Below are 16,528 nucleotides of genomic sequence, written 5' to 3' on the forward strand. Positions count from 1 at the left end.
TTTAACTTTTTTTTTAAGCGTATCTACATTAAGCATGGGGTCCCACAATGTTAAAACAATGTTACTTTTATGTCATTTAAACATCTCTGGTTTATGGTTACAGTCAGAGGCTGTATGATACCTGAGTTCAAATCCTGACTGCTAATCAGTAAAACAGGGATAATTAATACAAGCCCATTATTTCTTCCTTTAAGCCTCTGGAATTTTAGAAAGAGGAGTACATGCTACATATTGTAAGCCAGAATTAAACAGCGTCTCCCACTTAGTACACAAGACAGAAGCTTTCCCTCAAAAACAAGTAACTTAAAGAGGAGGCTGCCAGAACCTTGAATTCCAGAATGAGCCAAGGCCAATCTCAGTAAACACAGGTATAAAAAAACCTACATAATTTTTGGCAAATGGACCATAGTAGTGGCAATGAGCAAAACAAAGTTGGATTTTCCAATTTTTCCTCTCTAGTTATAGTTTAAACTGAGTCAGGTAGGGATTAGTGCTATGAGTGAAAAAATATAAAACCTGACAAAGGAGTCAGGGTGCAGTATGGTACGAAGGGCTATGTTCTATGAGGCATTACAGAAGGCCGCTCTGGTAAGGTGACATTTCAATAAAAAGGAGGAAAGACCATGCAAATACTATGAGAAGAAAGAAAAAGTCAGTGGAGGTTTTAATCAGAGTATGGTCTGATTTGATTTACCTTGTGTCACTGGCAATGGTGGTGTGCACGTAGAAGCAGCTGGTTTTGCTCAAGATTAGAACAGGGAGACCCAAGATGGCAGAGGAGTAAGTAGAAGCTACTGTAACCGCTTCTCAGGACCAATCTGGAATTATAACTAAATTGTGGAGAAATAATTCAGAATAACCAACTGAACACTAGCTGGAAAGAAGCTTTATAACCACAGACAGATGGAAGAAACTTTCATCACAACATGACTGGATACAGAGTGTGGAGACACAACAGGGCTGGCTGGGCTCCTATAGGCAGCAGCTGAAGTATGGAAGGGAAATTCAGTGGCTACGGGGCTCCCCTGAAGAAGTGTGGGGTCCAAACCCAAACAGGTCTCCCTAGCCTTATAGCACTGGAGCCAGGAAAGGAACCTAGATAACATCCACCTGTGAAAAGTGGCAGGGTCTGCCAGGAAGAGAAAAGGCTGGAGTCACAGAGCCTTTTAAAGGGCCAGTGCACATAATTTAGTTTGCAGGTACTTACCTTGGTGTTCCACAAAGGAGGGGCACAGTGGACTAGAGACACTGGTGGAGTCAGGACGGGGGCTTTGGGGAGAGAACTGAGAAAGCAGCCACAAGGATTCCTGTGCTTAGTCATTCCCCAAGCTGGAGGACACTTCTTGCTCAGCAGAGCACTCCATTGTAAGTGGTAGCCTGAGGGGAAGCAATAGGCCCACCTGCAGGTATTACTCTGCCCCATCCTGTGGTGCTTAAATTTGATTATTGATTACAGATGGACTAGATTAACAAAGGAAGGAGACAGCCACAGACTAGATCTCTGGTAGTGTCCAACAGGCTGTCTAGGGCCAGACTAGGACACCATCTGACCACCAGAGGCAGATCCAGAAAGAAGAAAACATTAATTCCATCCTGGTTGTCTTCATAATTTACATTATTCTCTCTCCTGCATAGCTTTTTAACATTTATTTGTTCACCTTCAAGTTTGTGCATATTGTCACTAGTTTTTATATTATAGTTTATTTCGAATCTTGTAGTTTGCTCTTATTTCACCTTCTTTCTTTTCATTTAGAACTTTATTGTCTCTCGCTACGACTTATTTCCATTATACACTATTTCTCTCTGCTCCAGCCTGTCAAAAACATTTTTCTTGTCATTAAGTCATCTCACAATCTTTTTCTTGTTCTCAAAATACTCATTCTCTCTCCACCTTTATCAGTCTTTGCTCCTTGGTTGTGGATGTGGTGGTGGTGGTTGCATTTCTCCAATTTCATTTCTAGATGTTCACTATTTTTCTATCTCAGATGTCAAATTTTACCATTCCCCTAACCTACTTGATTTTGCCTTCCTCCTGCCTTTTTTTTTTTCATTTTAAATTTTAATCTTTCCCTGCCTCAGCCTAGTTTTCATTCCTCTTAGTATTCCTTCTTTCTCTATTATCTCATAATTACATCTCTTTCTCCTAGACATCTGTCAAGCTTTTCTTTCTTTTTTCCCTCTTATTCCTTCCCCCCTTATATTAATGTTTGCTTACTGTTGTTCATAGTGGTGGATCTTTTTCTTCAGTTTGGTTCCTTTTTTCTTTTTCTTATCTATACTTAAAAATTAATTTTTAATTTTTAATTTCTGTTGAAACCTAACATTATTCATGTCCCTTCTCTTACTTGATTCTACCTTCTTCCCTCCCTGTTTTATTTACAATGTAAATTTTCCTTTCTCCTTTTGCCATGTCTTTATTTCCTACTCATTATTATTGCTACTCCTGCTACCCTCTCAAAATTATTTTTCTTTCAGGTAGCTAGCCATCTCATATATTTATTTTCCTTTCCTATAATAGTCTTAATCTCTTTACACCTATATTGATACCAGCTTATTTGCGTTGACAGTGTGATTGTGGGTGGGGGTTAAATTTGCAGATGGAAGTTTGTTTCCTGGGCTATTTGTTTTTTTTTCTGGCAGCACTTGCACAACAGTATACAAGACATGGTGGGTAGAGTGACCCTCAGCCACCAAAGAACAACCCAACAACCAAAACCCAATTACAACCAGAGAGCCCACATAAGTGGCATAAATGGCATCCCAAGAGCATCAAGTTCAGGACATCAAGGAGACTGCACCACTGAATCCCATAGGTGTCCTACCACAGAAGATCACACCAAAAAGGGAGTCAAAGTAGATCAATCTAAGAAGCAGAAACAAACCCGAAGAGTCACATACAATGTTGAGACAAAGAAACAATCCCCAATCAAAAGAAGAGGAATCCCCAGAAAGAGTGCTAAATGAAATTGAGGCAAGCAAACTGTCAGACGCTGAGTTCAAAATAATGATTATAAGGAAGCTCAATGAGCTCAGTGATAGCTACAAAGAACTCCAGGGAATCTACAAGGAATTTACTGCAAACCACACTAGCATGAAAAAGGACATACAAAATAATAAGAGCCAGGAGGAAATGAAGAATACAATTATCTGAAATGAAGAACATAGTAGAAAGAAATCCAGTCAGGCTAGATGAAACAGAGGACTGAATCAGTGAACTAGAAGACAAGGTAGAAAAAAATTCCCACAGAGAAACAAAACAAAAAAAGGCTAAAAAAGAATGAAGAGGGTTTAAGGGAACTGCAGGACAACACGAAATGTAATAATATCCATATAATAGGCAGTTTGATTCCCAGTCAGGCCACATGCCTGGGTTGCAGGCCAGTTCCCTGCAGGCCAGTTCCCAGCAGGGGATGCACAAAGGGCAACCATACATTGATGTTTCTCTCCCTCCTTCCCCCCTTCCCCTCTAAAGATAAATAAATAAAATCTTTTAAAAAAAAAGTTTAAGTGTGCCCAACTGCTAGGCACCAGGGACCCAGAGATGAAAAAAAAAAAAAATCCATATAATAGTGATAAGAGAAGGAGAAGAAGAGGAGCAAGGGATGGAAAACCTATTTGGAAAAGCTATGACAGAAAGCTCTAACTTGATGAGAGAAAAAGTCATGCAAGTCCAGGAAGCACAGGGGGTCCCAATCAAGATGAACCCAAAGAGGCCCACTCCAAGCCACATCACAAAATGGCTAAATTTAAAGACAAAGGGAATCTTAAAGGCAACAAGGGGAGAAACAGTAATATAGAAGAGTGCCCCGATAAGACTATCAGCTGACTGCTCAAAAGAAACACTACAAGACAGAAGAGAATGGCCAGAAATATTCCAAGTAATGAAAAGCAAAGTGCTCCAAGCACCACTACCAAGCAAGGCTCTCATTTAAAATGGAAGGCAAACTAAAGAGTTTCACAGACAAAAAAGGCTTAAAAGAATACACCTCCACCACACCAGTACTGCAAGAGATGCTAAAGGGACTGCTTTAAGAAGATGAAGAAAAGAAGAGGTGGGGAGGGCCCTGGCTGGTGTAGCTCAGTGGATTGAGCGGGGGCCTGTGAAGCAAAGGGTTGCTGGTTCCATTCCCAGTCAGGGCACATACCTGGGTTGCAGGCCAGGTCCCCAGTAGGGGACACATGAGAGGCAACTAAACATTGATGTTTCTCTCTCACTCTTTCTCCTTCCCTTCCCCCCTCTCTAAAACTAAGTAAATAAAATATTTAAAATAAAAAAGGGGGGAGGGAAAGAGAGGGACACACAGGAACAAAGGGGAAAAATGGCAATGAGTAAGTACCTATCAATAATAACTTTAAATGTAAATGGATTAAATGTGCCAATCAAAAGACATAGAGGGGCTGAATGGACAGGACAACAGGACCTGCATAATGCTGTCTACAAGAGAACCATCTCACAATTATATCTACACAGACAGGGATAGAAAAAAATATTCCAAGCAAATGGATATAAAAAAAAAAGCTGGGGTAGCAATACTTATATCAGATGAAATAGATTTCAAAACAAAGGCCAAACAAAAAAGATACAAGGAAGGTCACTACATTATACATAAGGGAATATTTCATCAAGAAGATATAACCCTTGTAAACATATATGTGCCGAACACAGGAGCACCCAAGTATATAAGAAAAATCATGGAGGTCTTCAAGAAAGATGTTGACAGCAACAAACTCACAGTAGGGCATTTTAACACCCCATCATAAACAATGGACAGATCTTCCAAGCAAAGCATCAACAATGATATTGTGATTGAACAACACTCTAGATCAAATGGGCTTAATTGATATATATAGAATCTTACACCCCAAAGAAACAAAATATACATTCTTTTCAAATGCACATGGAATATTTTCAAAGATAGACCACATGATAGGACACAAAACAAGCCTCCACAAATTCAAGAAAATTAAAATCATATCAAGCACCTTCTCAGATCATAATGGCTTGAAACTAGAAACCAACCTCAAGGAGAAAACTCAAAAACATTCAAATTCATGGAGACTGAATAACATGCTATTAAATAATGAATGGGTTAACAATGAGATCAAGGAAGAAATCAAAAAGTTTCTGGAAACAAGTAAACATGAACACACAACAGACCAAAATCTAAGGAACACAGTAAAGGCAGTCCTGAGAGGGAAGTTATAGCAATATAGGCCTACCTAAAAAACAGGTAGTAAAATTTCAAATAAACAACCTAAGCCAACATCTACAAGAACTAGAGGAACAACAACAAAGCCCAGAGTGAGCAGAAGGAAGGAAATAATCAAGGTCAGAGCAGAATTAAATTAAAAGAATAATTCAAAGGATCCATAAATCCAGCTGCTGGTTCTTTGAAAAGATAAACAAAATTGACAAGCCATTAACCAGAACCATCAAGAAAAAAAGAAACAGGACCCAAATAAATAAAGTCAGAAACCAAAACAGAGACTTCTGGCCAAGATGGAGGTGTAGGTGGAAATACTGTGCCTCCTCGCTCAACCAAGTTTAAAGACAAAAAAGTTTTAGTAACAAAAACGCACCCAAAATACAGAAAATTGAACTATTTTCTGCATTTTGGAAGGAAGTCCGACAACAATAAACTGTTCGGCCAGACCGGTAAGAGGGCTGGAGCCAGCAGCAGCGGAGCTGGGTCGAGCAGGAAAGATCCCCCGGACCAACCCAGGTGTGCGGTCAGCTGTTGGCGGATCCCAGGTGTAGGGTAGTAACGGGCAGACCCAGTGAGGGTGCAAGGCATTAGGCTAACCGCAGTCACACACTCGTGCGCAGATAACCAGGGGAAAGAGCAAACAGTGAGACAGATCACGCAGGCCCCAGCCTCGGGAAGCAGCAGAGGGGACAGCTATTGTTCCTCTCTGACCCCACCCCCACACACAGCATCACAACCCAGCGACTTGGGTGGCCTCGTCCTGGTGAACACCTAAGGCTCCTCTCCTCATATGTTTCATAACAGGCGCGAACAGACCAAAACATGGCTCAAGAAGAACTCAAAGCCCTAGAGCCCATAAATCTAAGCGATGAAGAAATAGCCAACCTATCAGATGCACAGTTCAAAACACTGGTGATCAGGATGCTCACAGAACTGGTTGATTTTAGTCACAAATTAGAGGAACATATGAAGGCTAAACTAATTGAAATGAATGGAAATGCACAGGAAACCAATAGTGATGAAGAGGAAACTGGGACTCAAATCAAAGAAGTGGACCAGAAGGAAGAAAAAAAATGACCAAACAAAAATATGAAAAAACAAGAATTCAAAAAAATGAGAGGCTTAGGAACCTCCAGGACACCTTTAAACGCTCCAACATCCGAATTATAGCGGTACCAGAAGGGGAAGAGGAACAGCCATGAGTGGAAAAGTTATTTGAACAAATAATAAAGGAGAACTTCCCCAATCTGGCAATAGACTTCCAGGAAGTCCAGGAAGCTCAGAGAGTCCCAGAGAAGGTGGACCCAAGAAGGAACACACCAAGGCACATCATAATTACATTAGCCGAGATTAAAATGGAGAGAATCATAGAAGCAGCAAGAGATAAGGGGACAGTCACCTACAAAGGAGTTCCCATCAGACTGTCAGCAGATTTCTCAAAAGAGACCTTATAGGCAAGAAGGGGCTGGAAAGAAGTATTCCGAGTCATAAAATCCAAAGACCTACAACCAAGATTGCTCTATCCAGCAAAGCTTTCATTTAGAATGGAAGGACAGATAAAGTGCTTCTCAGATAAGATCAAATTCAAGGAGTTCATCATCACCAAGCTCTTATTGTATGAAATGTTAAAGGGACTTACCTAAGAAAAAGATAAAAAATATGAACAGTGAAAGGACAGCAAACTCACAGTTATTAACAACCACACCTACAACAAAAGCAAACTAAGAGGACTGCTAGATCAGGAGCAGAACCACAGAAATGAAGATCACATGGAGGGTTAGCAACAGGGGAGTGGGAGGAGGTACAGAAAATAAGTAGCATAGATGGTAGGTATAAAATAGACAAGGGGGAGGGCAAGGATAGTATGGGAAATATAGAATCTAAAGAACTTGAGACATGTGGACATAAAGTAAAGGGGGGAATGGTGGGGAAGGGGTGTGCAGGGTGGAGGGGAATGAAGAGGGGAAATAGGACAACTGTAATGGCATAATCAATAAAATATATTTTAAAAAATTTGGTCACACACAAAAAAAGAAACCAAAAAAAATTACAACTGATAAACCATAGAAATATACAAAGGATTGTCAGAAATTACCATGAACAACTATATGAGAAGAAATTTGGTAAGCTGGGCAAAATGGACAAATTTCTAGAAACATAGGACTTCCGCCAAGATGGAGGCATAGGTGGATGTGCTGTACCTTCTCACACAACCAAGATTAGAGAAAACTAAATATTAGCAACAGAAAACACAGCCAGAACACGGAAAATTGAACTTTTCGGAAGTCCGTTAACAACAAATTCTTCAGCCTGACCGGAAGGTCCAGGCACAGGGTCAGACCTAGCGAGCGACCCAGCAAGCAACCAGACAAGCGACCGAGGGGAGACAGCCGGGCCCGGGGCTGCGTGTTGACTGAGGTCGCGCATTTGTGCGAGGGTGGACAGGTGAGGGAGTGGGCGGTAGGACCCGGCCGGCGGGTCCCCACGGCAAGCGGCAGTGGAGGGCGCCGCCATTTCCCTGCTCTGACCCCACCTCCACATACAGCGTCATAACCCAGCGACTCTGAGTGGCCCGGCCCAGGTGAACCACCTAAGGCACTGCTCCTCCGCACCCAGCTGTGAGAAGCGGCAGAGGGGGTCGCCATTTCCCCGCTCTGGCCACGCCCCCACATACAGCGTCACAACTCAGCGACCTGGGAATCCAAGGCGCCGCTTCTCACACTTAAAGGGCCAGAACAGACCAAGAATGGCGCAGGAGGATCTCAGAGCCCCAGAGCCAATAAATCTAAGCAATGAAGAAATAGCAAAACTCACAGATGCACAGTTTAAAACACTGGTCATCAGGATCCTCACAGAACTGGTTGATTATAGCCACAAATTAGACAAATATATGAAGGCGAAACTAATTGAAATGAATGGAATTGCACAGGACACCAATAGCAATGAAAAGGAAACTGGGACTCAAATCAATGGAGTGGACCAGAAGAAAGCAAATAATGGCCAAACAGAAAAGAGTCAAGAAGCAAGAACTCAAAGAAATGAGGAGAGTCTTAGGAACCTCCAGGACATCTTTAAACGCTCCAACATCCGAATTATAGGGGTACCAGAAGGGGGAAAGGCACAGCCACCAGTGGAAAACTTATTTGAACAAATAATAAAGGAGAATTTCCCCAATCTGGCAAAGGAAATAGACTTCCAGGAAATCCAGGAAGCTCAGAGAGTCCCAAAGAAGTTGGACCCAAGAAGGAACACACCAAGGCACATCATAATTACATTAGCCAAGATTAAAATGAAGGAGAGAATCCTAGAAGCAAGAGCTAAGGGGACAGTCACCTACAAAGGAGTCCCCATCAGACTGTCAGCGGATTTCTCAAAAGAGACCTTACAGGCAAGAAGGGGCTGGAAAGAGGTATTCCAAGTCATGAAATCTAAAGACCTACAACCAAGATTGCTCTATCCAGCAAAACTTTCATTTAAAATGGAAGGACAGATAAGGTGCTTCTCAGATAAGATCAAATTCAAGGAGTTCATCATCACCAAGCCCTTATTGTATGAAATGTTAAAGGGACTTATCTAAGAAAAAGAAGTTAAAGAAACATGAACAGTGAAAGGACAACAAACTCACAGTTATTAACAACCACACCTAAAACGAAAGCAAACGAAAAGGACAGCTAGATCAGGAGTGGAAACATAGAAATGAAGATCTCAAGGAGGGTTAGCAACAGGGGAGTGGGAGGAGGAGAAGGGGGGAGAAGGTACAGAAAATAAGTAGCATAGACAGTAGATAGAAAATAGATGGGGGGGCAAGAATAGCATGGGAAATATAGAATCTAAAGGACTTGAGACACATGGTCATAAACTAAAGGGGGGGTGATGGTGGGGATGGGGGGTAGGGTGGAGGGGAATAAAGGGGGAATAGAACAACTGTAACAGCATAATCAATAAAAAAATTAAAAAAATATACAGATCAACAAGGCTAAAAAAAAAAAAAAGAAACATAGAATCTTCTAAAACTGAATCCAGTAGAAGCAGAAAACAGCTAATATAACAGCTAATAAAATTGAAGCAGTAATAAAAAAAAATTGCCAGTACACAAAAGCCATGGATTGGATGGCTTCACAGGTGAATTTTACCAAACATATAGGGAAGAGCTAACTCCTATCCTTTCCAATCTTTTCCAAAAAATTGAAGGGGAAGAAAGACTCCCATACTCATTTTGCAAGGCCAGTATTACAAAATGAGGTAAAGGCACAACAAAGAAAGAAAACTACAGGCCAATATCGCTGATGAACGCAGATGCTTAAAGTCCTCAACAAAATATTGGCAAACTGGATTCCACAGTCCATTGAAAAGATCATAAACCATGATCAAGTGGGATTCATCCCAGGGATGCAAGGATGGTATATTTGCAAATCAATAAATGTAATACACTGTAAACAAAATGAAAGATAAAAACCACATGATCACATCAATAGACTCTGAAAAAGCATTTGGTAATGTACAGCACCTACTTATGATAAAAACCCTTGGCAAAGTGAGAATAGAGGGAATATACATCAACATAATAAAGGCCATATATAAGAAACCTACAGCCAACATCACACTCAATGGGCAAAAACTAAAAGCTTTCCCCCAAGAACAAGAACAAGGCAAGGTGTCTGCTTTCATTGCTTTTACTCAACATAGTACTGGAAGTCCTAACCATAGTTATCTGACAAGAAAAAGAAATGAAAGGCATCCAAATTGGAAAGGAGGAAGTAAAACTGTCATTACTTGCAGACGACATGACAGTGTACATAGAACAGCCTACAGTCTCCACCAAAAAACTAACTACACATGAACTAACAAGTAAATTTGGCCAAGCAGCATACAAAGTCAATATTCAGAAATTGAAGGTATTTTTGTATATCAACAATGAAATGTCAGAAAAAGAAACTAGAGAAAAAACCCATTTATTATAGCAACAAGAAAAATTAAGTACCTAGGAATAAACCAAGGAGGTAAAAGACCTGTACTCGGAAAACTACAGAATACTGAAGAAAGAAATTTAGTTAAGATACAAATAAATGGGAGCATAGGCTGTGTTCATGGATTGGATGAATTCCTATCATTAACATATCTATACTACCCAAAGCAATCTATAGATCCAATGTAATCCTTATTAAAATACCAATAAAATACTTCACCGATTTAGAACAAATATTTCAGAAATTTATATGGAATGAAAACCAATCCCAAATAGCCACATCAATTTTGAGAAAGAAGAACAAAGTAGGAGAGATCACAATACTTGATATCAAACTATACTCCAAGGCCACTGTAATCAGAACACTCTGGTACTGGCATAAGAATAGTTACATATGGAGCAGAACAGAGAGCCCAAAAATAAACCCAAGACTCTATGGTCAATTAATATTTGACAAAGCGGGCAGGAACATACAATGGGGTAAAAATAGCCTCTTCAGCAAATGGTGTTGGGAAAACTGGAAGGGTACCTACAAAAAAAAAAAAGAAAGGAAGGAAGGGAGGAAGGGAAAGGAAAGGAAAGGAAAGAAAGAAAGAAACTAGATGACCAATTTACACCGTATACCAGAATAAACTCAAAATGGATAGAGACTTCAATATAAGCCATGACACAATAAAAGTCCTAGAGGAAAACATAGGCAGTAAAACTTCAGATATCCCACACTGCAACATTTTCACTGACATACCCTCAAGGGCAAGGGAAATAAAAGAAAGAATAAACAAATGGGACTACATCAAATTAAAAAGTTTCTGCATGCAAAGCTAAAGAAGACATCATCCAATGAAAAGGAAATCAACTGTATGGAAAAACATATTTGCCAACGATACCTCAGAAAAGGGGATTGATCTCCAAAATACATAAACAACTCACATGACTCTACTCCAGGAAGACAAACAATCCAATTAAAAAATGGGCAAAGGACCTGAAGAGATACTTCTTCAAGGAGGACATACAGAGGACCCAGAGACATATGAAAAGATGCTCAGCATCATTAACCATCAGAGAGATGAAAATTAAAACCACAATGAGATACTACTTCATACTGGTCAGAATGGCCATCATAAACAAATGAACACTGAATTCTGGTGAGGTTGTGGAGAAAAGGGAACCCTAGTGCACTGTTGGTGGGAATGCAGACTGAAGCAGCCACTGTGGAAAACAATATAGAATTTCCTCAGAAAACTAAAAATGGAACTGACTTTTGATCTGGCAATTCCACTGCTGGGATTACATCCTAAGAATCCTGAAACACCAATTCAAAAGAACCAATGCACTCCAATGTTCATCGCAGCATTATTTATAATAGCCAAGTGGTGGAAACAGCCTAAGTGCCCATCAGTAAATGAGTGGTTCAAAAAACTGTGGTAAGTTTACACATGGAGAAAAAAAGGAGTAACTCCTACCTTTCGCAATAGCATGGATGGAACTGGAGAATATTATGCTAAGTGTAATAAGCCAGGCAGTGAAAGACAAATGACATATGATGTCACCTATAAGAGGAACCTAATGAAGAAAACAAACAAGCAAAATAGAACCAGAGTCATGGAAACAAAGAACAGACTGACAGGAAACAGAGGGGAGAGGGAAGGCAATAAGGGAGGAAAGAAGGGAAAGGACCCAGTTAAAGAACAAGTGTAAATACCCAATGGACATGGACAACAGGGTAGGAATTGACTGTGGGAATGGGAGGTGGGTAGGGCACAGGAGCACAACAGGGGAAAATTGGGACAACTGTAATAGAAAACAATTAAAAAAAAAAGAAAAAATAGAATGGGGAAAGGATGAGAAATTGAGTCAAGGATGATCCCAGAGTTTTGGATGGCCACCTGGATGAGAGCAGTTTGGGGAGAGGTGAGTTAAGAGAATAAGGGACACTGTATTGTAAAAAGAAGGGGAGAAAAGAGGCTTTTTTATTTAAGAGAGAATGTTTATATGCTGATGTGAATGATTCGTTAGAATATTAGTTGAGAACACAATCTCAATCAACTGAAAATAATTTGATACCATTCAACATTTGTTTATGATAAAAATTGGAATAAATTAGGCATTACAATAGATTGGGAAATCCTGCCCTACTGCTGAGGAGATATTTAATGGTGAAGTATCAGAAACATAACCTTAAAAATCAAGACAGTGGCTATCATCAGTGTTGTGCTGAAAGAGGGGCCATTGATTATCTGCCAAAGGAAGCAGTGTGACCAGAGCTGGTCTTTGAAAGGAGTGTCCTATGGCCACTGCATTGTGGATGGGAGGCTGTTAAAAAATGCTGGATATGCCTGAAGCATTTGTGAATATGCACATGAGGATTTCTAAAACTGCTTAGTTATAAAACCTTAGTAACAATCACCACTATAATTTCTTAAAGAAATTATACATGCAAATACCCTTAACAAAACCCACGATCCTGAGGATGCAGTGCAATCTGTTAGACATACAGTCATTGTGAGCATACTATGTTCCTTTAAAAATTAGCAGAAGATTGTCTTTAGCAAATTGGCACAACGAAGTTCATGCTAGAGGGAAAACAAGTAGTACTGAAATGTTGGTTTCTTGAAATAACCCTTTCCCTGAACTCCCACCTATATAACCACTAGGGCTGAAGTGGTCACCGAGCAACTATGGCTTTTCAATCATGGCTTGGACTTACACAGTCTAGAGGAGAGGGAAGTCTCGAAACACTTCTCTTTTTTGTTTAAAATGTACTTGACTTTATTTCCCTTTTATCATTTTAGCCCAACTGCCTAAAATTAGTAGGGGGTGGGAATGGGAGGAAGATGGGGAGCACTGGGGGGTGGACTGGGATGGGAGTAAAAGACAGAAAACTGTACTTGAACAATTAAATTTTCTTTTCAAAAAAAAATTAGTAGGTGAGGATGACATGGTAAGTGATGCTAAAAGAAATGACATGCTATATCCAATCCCAGTGCAAGATGGGGACACTGAAAACTCAAGACTGCTGCTAAGTCAAGTAGAATACCTTACCTTCTGAGGAAGTAAATAATACAATTTTGAGAAGTACGAGTCTGTTTTTTCTTCTTTTTCTGAAAAGTATTACATGTTCATTATAAAATAAATCCAAGCAAGAGAATCAATCGCCTTGTAATTCTATACTGCAGAGACAGCTACTGTTGATACTTTGGTGAATATTCTCCATATTTAGACCTGTGTATGTCTGTGTATGTATGTGTGTGTATATAGTTTTTAATACATAATGTTCAAGAGTTATTCTGTGTAATTACAAATCCCAGTGGAATACTGTTAAGTCTCAAAGTAAGAGTTTGGACCGGAAAATGAAGTTGGAATCCAACAAATCTCTGTAAGGGAGGCCACATGGTATGAGACAAAGAGCACTGGACACTAAAGCCGGGAAAACCAGCTTCTGTCTGGTCCCTCACACCAGCCGTCTGATGTTAGGAGGAAGTACTTCCTTCATCTCTTCTGGGCCTACTTCCTCATCTGTAGAATAGAGAGCCAGGTTCATTTAGGTAAAAACACTACAAACTAAAGAATAGTATCCTTAGATGGATTTCTTAGTATATTAATATGAATGTCAGTAGAAAACTCCTGTCATCTAAAGTGACTAAGGCCACTATAAGCCAAGTTTCACACGTATAAGCTAAAGCAAGAATTCTAGAATTTTTATATACTTGATCTTATTTTTAAAAACAAATTTGTTGTGCTAATTTCAAACCCTGGTTCTCTGTTTTTTGCTAGAGTATTTTACACTTGATAAAAGGCCTGTCAAGGAAAATTTTGGCCCAGATCCTTATTTCCCACAGTTGGGGATACAAAAGGCTGAGAACTGAAGCAAGTCAGGATGCTAAAGGCGGCTTCCTAATGCTACAAGGTTGCAAATTGGTCACCTATGTGCTGCAACTATCCCTCCCCACAAGATGTTTTCAAGAAAAGAATTTATGGTCACCATATAAAAAATGAAAGATAATTAAAAAATCACTTACCCACCGACACTGGAAAAATGACAGATGAAGCTTACTTTGGGCTCGAATTCCCAGTCAACCAAAAAGGCTGTATGTGTTCTGCAGCATGGAGCTCACTCAGCCTGCTGTTATTGTACATTCCTGCCTGGTTGGCCCCACCAGAAGATGAGTTTGCTTTTCCCACACCGTCCCCTACACTGTGCACATGGAGTCAATGGTCACCCTCCTGCATTAATTACTGGGAGAATCTAGCCAAAGAATTCTTGAACTTCATCCTACCTCTGGTAGCTTCCATAATTTTCTGGTTTCACTCATGAAGGGCACAATATGAAATATCAAGTGATATTTATTTACTAAGTGATATAGAGCTAAACACTTCATTGTGTTTAGTTCCTTTTAATATTAGCGAATTTTTAAAAAAAATCAAAGTTGGAAACTTAATCTTGTCAGTTTTATAAAGCTGTATCATTTATAATACACTGTCCTAGTGTATGAAATAGAGTCACTGGAAAAAATTATCTTTTGTAATTATTTTGTAATGCATTAATACCATTTTTTTCTTAGTAAAATTTGATTGTGCATCAATTTTATCTATTCAATAAGAGATAAAGAAATATTTGAAAGCCATACCATGTTAGGGTAATATATTTCCTATATTAGAAAGAACAGCTTTGGGTCCATTTTTAATGTACTAACTCGCAGAATTTTAGGGATGAAAATACTGTCTAAAAACCATTTCTTGTTATTAAATATCTATACCTAACTTTACCTGAACCAAAGGACTAAAAGGATACCGATCTCATTTGCTCACTGAGCACATACACTGCAATACATGCATGATTTTATGACTGAACATGATTAGTCCTTTGTAGTCTAACCAATCATTAATAGTGGTTGATAGATTACTGATTGTTAGCAAATTATTGCATAATTCCAAATTAATCCTGGATACTGTTTTTAACCAATTTTTAAAAGAGGATTAATAACTGATACTTGAAATATTATTTGTTCCCATGATTATGGGAAATGGAGGGGGTAGGGGCTATGATAATCCCTCACTTAATGCTATCAAACTCTCAGTTGTTATTAACAAACCTCAATACTTCCCTGATAGCAATGGAGGAGTGAAGTTGAATCCCTATATGGAAAGTAGGAAAAGCTCTAATAATCACAGTTTGGATTTCAAAGCCATAGAGCCACAGGTTTGCATTATTCTTGTGTTTCTTTAGACCTACAAAAGATATCAAGAAATTGTAGCAGTTTGGTCCAGGACACTGTAACCTTGAAGTACGTGGTCAAGGGGGAAGGGCTTACCCCTTATCATCAGATATCTCTCATAATGGTGTAAGTTTCCTTGTACAGATTGGATATAAAAGGGACAATTTGCCAGTGAATGATCAGCCTTCAATTCAGCTATCATGTACCACAAATGTGAGACTGCCTTGGGGAACTGACTACTTGGACAAGACTGCAAGTAGGTGGTGCCCTGACAACTTCGCCAACCCTCTTAGCGGTTACCAGAGTCTTTTTCCCCAAGCATCTGCAATTACTGGAGTACCAATGCTGATAAAACTAAGTATTTGATTTTTGAGGATTCTGCTTTTCTCAAAACCCTCTAGGTTAGAGGCTGCTGGTTCATACACACCTCAGGAACTTTGGTGCCAGGAAGCAGCAGTTTCCTCTACTGGTCATTGTCCACTCTTGACCCTATACCCCTATTTTGTTCCTTGACCCTATACCCCTTGACCTGTTCCTAAAAGTGCTATGCCACTGTCATGACGCTGGTGCCTAGATCTGCCTCATACATTAGTCCCTCTTGAATACCGGTCATATTAAGTTCAACGTGGACTTTGCTCCATCACCTTGAACGAATCACTTGACTTGTCTAATCACATACAAGTTACCTGGAAGAAGGATCACAAGACTGGTCTTGAGAGAGCCTGCCTAGATCTGACACAGCAGCTTCCAGTCCACTCCGTGAATATCCACATTAGCCACACCCTCACACATACTCTTTAATTTTTGGCAATCTTCCTGCATAAGTTCTTGTAACTTTTCCATTCAACTAGTATCTGCTGTTCCACTTATCCTGGGGAAAGCAGGACAAAAAACAAAACAAAACCTATTACCTAAGTGGGTTCATAATTATGATGGAGTCAGTTGTCTCAACTTCTAGCTAAACCATCTTAACTCTATCCCTGATGTGATTTTTCACTCTTTATATTGGTTCTCTGTCTTCAACCAAATACTCTCTTCTTCAGGCTTTCATTTTGGGCTTTCCTCTCTCTGGGCCGTGGAGGATGGGCTTCAAGTGTGTAAAATCCTAGAAATGAAAGATAAAATGTGGTGCCTGTGCC

The sequence above is a fragment of the Artibeus jamaicensis genome, unplaced genomic scaffold (assembly GCF_021234435.1).
Source record: "Artibeus jamaicensis isolate MK-2021 breed Jamaican fruit bat unplaced genomic scaffold, CSHL_Jam_final contig_519, whole genome shotgun sequence".
NCBI classification, from domain to species: Eukaryota; Metazoa; Chordata; class Mammalia; order Chiroptera; family Phyllostomidae; genus Artibeus; species Artibeus jamaicensis.